The sequence below is a fragment of the Heterodontus francisci genome, unplaced genomic scaffold, assembly GCF_036365525.1.
Source record: "Heterodontus francisci isolate sHetFra1 unplaced genomic scaffold, sHetFra1.hap1 HAP1_SCAFFOLD_776, whole genome shotgun sequence".
Lineage (NCBI taxonomy): Eukaryota > Metazoa > Chordata > Chondrichthyes > Heterodontiformes > Heterodontidae > Heterodontus > Heterodontus francisci.
In genome coordinates this window covers 205001-212500 of record NW_027142102.1, presented here as the reverse complement: position 1 = coordinate 212500, position 7500 = coordinate 205001, and positions in this window count along the sequence as shown.

Below are 7500 nucleotides of genomic sequence, written 5' to 3'. Positions count from 1 at the left end.
TCTGCCCGTCCGAGGGACAGTAGGAAATGGCCATACCGCTTTCCGGCCGATTGCCGCCGGACGTCCGGCCGCATTCGCTCGGTCTGCGCGGCCGGCGGTAGCCGGGGGCGAGGGGCATCGGGCGGTGGCGGAACCAGGCCGGCCCGACCGCTGGGGGCCGCCCGGGCGACGTTTGAATCTGTCGGGTCGGACCGCCGAATCCCGCGGGATTTCGGGATCGAATCTGCGGGTGGAATCGGCACCTCGTCCCGCTGTCCGGTTCCCCCCCGTCGACTGCAACGGGTTTCCGAGGCCCGTCGGTCAGGCGCGGTTCGCTCCGCAATCCGCCGGCCGATCGGCACCGGGCGGGGCTCTACGGAAAGAGGGGACCCTCCGGCGTCGAGTGCCGGCGCACCGACCCCGCAGGCTGACCGGGAAGGTGAAGACTCACCCCGCTGAATGCCCGGCCCCGGGCACCCTCCGGCGCCGGGGCCATAACTTCGGGGAGGGAGGTCCGAGCTCCGCGCGGTCGACGGCAGGTGAAAGGGGCCGGTGCGCCGCGGAAGGCGACAGCAGTCCCGTCAGGCTGCACCTCTGCTCGGGCGAACGGCGTCAGGAAAAGGGGAGAGCACTTCCCCACCGATAGCTCCGGAACGCCCGGACCCATTGGCCCGCGGCACCGGTGGCTGCTAGAGGGCCTCCGGCGCCGTCAGCCGGGGTACGTCCCAGGCCGGCCGGACGGCGGGCAGCCGGAGGCAACGGCCTGGAACGGAGCCAGACTTGAGTCGTTCCGTGCCGTGGGCAAAAAGGCAGGGCTGCGGGTCAGCGCAGTTTGGCAAACCTAGCCGCAAGTGCGGGAAGGGCGGAGGAGCACACGGACGCCGCCTTCCCAAACTGAGCCCAAAGTGCCCAGGCATGCCCCCTTGATCTCGCCTAATCAGTGAGCCCAAAATAATTTCAGAGTGTGGAAACCTTATCCAAAAAGGTCGAAAAGAACGGCCAGAGATCAAGTCCGAAAGGGGAAATCAGTAACAAGCAAGCAGAGTAATCATTAACCAAAAAGCGCAAAATTATGTTAAAAGTGTGAAATCATTAACCAAAAACTCGAAAATAATGTCCAGAGACCAAGTCCGAAAGGGCAAATGGTTAACCAGTAAGCAGAGTAATCATTAACCAAAAATCGCAAAAGTAAGTAAAAAGTATGAAATCATTAACCAAAAATCGCAAAAGTAAGTAAAAAGTGTGAAATCATTAACCAAAAACTTGAAAATAATGTGCAGAGACTAAGTCCGAAAGGGCAAATGGTTAACCAGTAAGCAGAGTCATCATTAACCAAAAATCGCAAAAGTAAGTAAAAAGTGTGAAATCATTAACCAAAAATCGCAAAAGTAAGTAAAAAGTGTGAAATCATTAACCAAAAACTCGAAAATAATCTCCAGAGACTAAGTCCGAAAGGGCAAATGGTTAACCAGTAAGCAGAGTAATCATTAACCAAAAATCGCAAAAGTAAGTAAAAAGTGTGAAATCATTAACCAAAAATCGCAAAAGTAAGTAAAAAGTGTGAAATCATTAACCAAAAACTCGAAAATAATGTCCAGAGACTAAGTCCAAAAGGGCAAATGGTTAACCAGTAAGCAGAGTAATCATTAACCAAAAAGCGCAAAAATATGTTAAAAGTGTGAAATCATTAACCAAAAACTCGAAAATAATGTGCAGAGACTAAGTCCGAAAGGGCAAATGGTTAACCAGTAAGCAGAGTAATCATTAACCAAAAATCGCAAAAGTAAGTAAAAAGTGTGAAATCATTAACCAAAAACTCGAAAATAATCTCCAGAGACTAAGTCCGAAAGGGCAAATGGTTAACCAGTAAGCAGAGTAATCATTAACCAAAAATCGCAAAAGTAAGTAAAAAGTGTGAAATCATTAACCAAAAACTCGAAAATAATGTCCAGAGACCAAGTCCGAAAGGGCAAATGGTTAACCAGTAAGCAGAGTAATCATTAACCAAAAATCGCAAAAGTAAGTAAAAAGTGTGAAATCATTAACCAAAAATCGCAAAAGTAAGTAAAAAGTGTGAAATCATTAACCAAAAAGTCGAAAATAATCTCCAGAGACTAAGTCCGAAAGGGCAAATGGTTAACCAGTAAGCAGAGTAATCATTAACCAAAAATCGCAAAAGTAAGTAAAAAGTGTGAAATCATTAACCAAAAATCGCAAAAGTAAGTAAAAAGTGTGAAATCATTAACCAAAAAGTCGAAAATAATCTCCAGAGACTAAGTCCAAAAGGGCAAATGGTTAACCAGTAAGCAGAGTAATCATTAACCAAAAATCGCAAAAGTAAGTAAAAAGTGTGAAATCATTAACCAAAAACTCGAAAATAATCTCCAGAGACTAAGTCCGAAAGGGCAAATGGTTAACCAGTAAGCAGAGTAATCATTAACCAAAAGGCGCAAAAGTAAGTAAAAAGTATGAAATCAGTAACCAAAAAGCGCAAAAATATGTTAAAAGTGTGAAATCATTAACCAAAAAGTCGAAAATAATCTCCAGAGACTAAGTCCGAAAGGGCAAATGGTTAACCAGTAAGCAGAGTAATCATTAACCAAAAATCGCAAAAATATGTTAAAAGTGTGAAATCATTAACCAAAAACTCGAAAATAATGTGCAGAGACTAAGTCCGAAAGGGCAAATGGTTAACCAGTAAGCAGAGTAATCATTAACCAAAAAGGGCAAAAGTAAGTAAAAAGTATGAAATCATTAACCAAAAAGCACAAAATTAAGTTAAAAGTGTGAAATCATTAACCAAAAAGTCGAAAATAATGTCCAGAGACCAAGTCCGAAAGGGCAAATGGTTAACCAGTAAGCAGAGTAATCATGAACCAAAAATCGCAAAAGTAAGTAAAAAGTATGAAATCATTAACCAAAAAGGGCAAAAGTAAGTAAAAAGTATGAAATCATTAACCAAAAATCGCAAAAGTAAGTAAAAAGTATGAAATCATTAACCAAAAATCGCAAAAGTAAGTAAAAAGTATGAAATCATTAACCAAAAAGCACAAAATTAAGTTAAAAGTGTGAAATCATTAACCAAAATGTCGAAAACAATGTCCAGAGACTAAGTCCGAAAGGGCAAATGGTTAACCAGTAAGCAGAGTAATCATTAACCAAAAATCGCAAAAGTAAGTAAAAAGTGTGAAATCATTAACCAAAAACCCGAAAATAATGTCCAGAGACTAAGTCCGAAAGGGCAAATGGTTAACCAGTAAGCAGAGTAATCATTAACCAAAAATCGCAAAAGTAAGTAAAAAGTGTGAAATCATTAACCAAAAACTCGAAAATAATGTCCAGAGACTAAGTCCGAAAGGGCAAATGGTTAACCAGTAAGCAGAGTAATCATTAACCAAAAGGCGCAAAAGTAAGTAAAAAGTATGAAATCAGTAACCAAAAAGCGCAAAAATATGTTAAAAGTGTGAAATCATTAACCAAAAACTCGAAAATAATGTGCAGAGACTAAGTCCGAAAGGGCAAATAATTAACCAGTAAGCAGAGTAATCATTAACCAAAAAGCGCAAAAATATGTTAAAAGTGTGAAATCATTAACCAAAAACTCGAAAATAATGTCCAGAGACTAAGTTCGAAAGGGCAAATGGTTAACCAGTAAGCAGAGTAATCATTAACCAAAAATCGCAAAAGTAAGTAAAAAGTGTGAAATCATTAACCAAAAAGCACAAAATTAAGTTAAAAGTGTGAAATCATTAACCAAAAAGTCGAAAATAATCTCCAGAGACTAAGTCCGAAAGGGCAAATGGTTAACCAGTAAGCAGAGTAATCATTAACCAAAAATCGCAAAAATATGTTAAAAGTGTGAAATCATTAACCAAAAACTCGAAAATAATGTGCAGAGACTAAGTCCGAAAGGGCAAATGGTTAACCAGTAAGCAGAGTAATCATTAACCAAAAAGGGCAAAAGTAAGTAAAAAGTATGAAATCATTAACCAAAAAGCACAAAATTAAGTTAAAAGTGTGAAATCATTAACCAAAAAGTCGAAAATAATGTCCAGAGACCAAGTCCGAAAGGGCAAATGGTTAACCAGTAAGCAGAGTAATCATGAACCAAAAATCGCAAAAGTAAGTAAAAAGTATGAAATCATTAACCAAAAAGGGCAAAAGTAAGTAAAAAGTATGAAATCATTAACCAAAAATCGCAAAAGTAAGTAAAAAGTATGAAATCATTAACCAAAAATCGCAAAAGTAAGTAAAAAGTATGAAATCATTAACCAAAAAGCACAAAATTAAGTTAAAAGTGTGAAATCATTAACCAAAATGTCGAAAACAATGTCCAGAGACTAAGTCCGAAAGGGCAAATGGTTAACCAGTAAGCAGAGTAATCATTAACCAAAAATCGCAAAAGTAAGTAAAAAGTGTGAAATCATTAACCAAAAACCCGAAAATAATGTCCAGAGACTAAGTCCGAAAGGGCAAATGGTTAACCAGTAAGCAGAGTAATCATTAACCAAAAATCGCAAAAGTAAGTAAAAAGTGTGAAATCATTAACCAAAAACTCGAAAATAATGTCCAGAGACTAAGTCCGAAAGGGCAAATGGTTAACCAGTAAGCAGAGTAATCATTAACCAAAAGGCGCAAAAGTAAGTAAAAAGTATGAAATCAGTAACCAAAAAGCGCAAAAATATGTTAAAAGTGTGAAATCATTAACCAAAAACTCGAAAATAATGTGCAGAGACTAAGTCCGAAAGGGCAAATAATTAACCAGTAAGCAGAGTAATCATTAACCAAAAAGCGCAAAAATATGTTAAAAGTGTGAAATCATTAACCAAAAACTCGAAAATAATGTCCAGAGACTAAGTTCGAAAGGGCAAATGGTTAACCAGTAAGCAGAGTAATCATTAACCAAAAATCGCAAAAGTAAGTAAAAAGTGTGAAATCATTAACCAAAAAGCACAAAATTAAGTTAAAAGTGTGAAATCATTAACCAAAAAGTCGAAAATAATCTCCAGAGACTAAGTCCGAAAGGGCAAATGGTTAACCAGTAAGCAGAGTAATCATTAACCAAAAAGCGCAAAAATATGTTAAAAGTGTGAAATCATTAACCAAAAACTCGAAAATAATGTGCAGAGACTAAGTCCGAAAGGGCAAATAATTAACCAGTAAGCAGAGTAATCATTAACCAAAAAGCGCAAAAATATGTAAAAAGTGTGAAATCAGTAACCAAAAAGCGCAAAAGTAAGTAAAAAGTGTGAAATCATTAACCAAAAACTCGAAAATAATCTCCAGAGACTAAGTCCGAAAGGGCAAATGGTTAACCAGTAAGCAGAGTAATCATTAACCAAAAAGCGCAAAAATATGTTAAAAGTGTGAAATCATTAACCAAAAACTCGAAAATAATGTGCAGAGACTAAGTCCGAAAGGGCAAATAATTAACCAGTAAGCAGAGTAATCATTAACCAAAAAGCGCAAAAATATGTAAAAAGTGTGAAATCAGTAACCAAAAAGCGCAAAAGTAAGTAAAAAGTGTGAAATCATTAACCAAAAAGTCGAAAATAATCTCCAGAGACTAAGTCCGAAAGGGCAAATGGTTAACCAGTAAGCAGAGTAATCATTAACCAAAAAGCGCAAAAATATGTTAAAAGTGTGAAATCATTAACCAAAAACTCGAAAATAATGTCCAGAGACTAAGTCCGAAAGGGCAAATGGTTAACCAGTAAGCAGAGTAATCATTAACCAAAAATCGCAAAAGTAAGTAAAAAGTGTGAAATCATTAACCAAAAAGCACAAAATTAAGTTAAAAGTGTGAAATCATTAACCAAAAAGTCGAAAATAATCTCCAGAGACTAAGTCCGAAAGGGCAAATGGTTAACCAGTAAGCAGAGTAATCATTAACCAAAAAGCGCAAAAATATGTTAAAAGTGTGAAATCATTAACCAAAAATCGCAAAAGTAAGTAAAAAGTGTGAAATCATTAACCAAAAAGTCGAAAATAATGTCCAGAGACTAAGTCCGAAAGGGCAAATGGTTAACCAGTAAGCAGAGTAATCATTAACCAAAAAGCGCAAAAATATGTTAAAAGTGTGAAATCATTAACCAAAAACTCGAAAATAATGTCCAGAGACTAAGTCCGAAAGGGCAAATGGTTAACCAGTAAGCAGAGTAATCATTAACCAAAAAGGGCAAAAGTAAGTAAAAAGTATGAAATCATTAACCAAAAAGTCGAAAATAATGCCCAGAGACTAAGTCCGAAAGGGCAAATGGTTAACCAGAAAATCCGTCGAATAATGTCCAGAGACTAAGTCCGAAAGGGCAAATGGTTAACCAGTGGAAGGGCGATCAAGCGGAAAAATTTGCCCCGGTTACCCGGGATGGAGTTCCAGAGGTCCGGCCAGAGTTGTCAAATTCGTCCCGCTGATCGGACGCTTGTCATTCGGGTGGCTGGGGGTTGGCGGGGTATCTGCACAGTAGTAGGAGGTGGCAAGTCGGGACTTGGACGTTTATTCCAAGAGTCCACCCGAGCCTCCAGGTCTGCAGAGACCGACCCTAGCTGCCGCCCAACCGACTTTTAAGCCTTTTTCGGATGGGGATTTTTTCCCATTTTCGTCCATTTTTCGGGTTTTCTGTCGGGCTTAATAGGCGGCAGCCTGACCCCCGGCCGAGGCGGGGGGCGCACTCTCCCTTGCGTAAGGGTCCGGATTTGCCCCGGAAAGTGCCCCCGACGGCCTCCCGACCCGGGTGCCTGCAGGGCGGGGGAAAGGGTAGTCCCAGCCGCAGGAAATCATTAACCAAAAGACTTAGCCGTCGGGGCAGAGGCTAAGACCCGGGCTGGTGAAATCATTAACCAAAAGGAATGCACCCTTTTCCGAAAGTGCAGGCCGAAATAAGGCGAGCCTTGGGCCGGGAAGGCCAAAACCCCCAACTCATGGAAGTGTATGGGGTCGGACTCGGCGACTTTCCCGGGCCCCGAGTTGACCTTTCCCCACGGGGGCGGTCAAGTTGCTCCCGCCAAGAGGGCACGTTGCATTTGCTGCCGCTCTAGTCCCCGGGCTAGTTAATCAGTTGCCGTCGGAAGTCCCGATGCCGAAATGAAAAATGGCCGTTGCGGCGATTTGGCGCCTCATTTTCGGAAGGACTACCGGCAGGCAACCCGCCGAATTGACACTTGCGATTCGGGTGGCTGGGGGTTGGCGGGGTACCCGGAGATTTTCGGGAACTCGATTTTCAGAACTTTTGCTGGCAGCGGTTGCACTTGCAAAGTGGCCGAAGAAGTGCTCCCTCAAGGAAGGACCTTCTTTTGAAATAAAAGACCTTCCGAAGAGTGCCTGGAAGTCATTTATGAGCATTTAAGGGTAAATCTGGCGGACTTTCCATGCTCTGTTGCCGGCTCTGAAATATCGCACAGTTGGGTCTAGGCCGGTAGACTGGCTGTGAAAACAGACAAAGTGTTTTGGCGAGCGAGAGAAAACAAGGCCTTGGAACAGATTGGGGGGTGCGGAGGCACACCACACCCACAGGAAAAGAA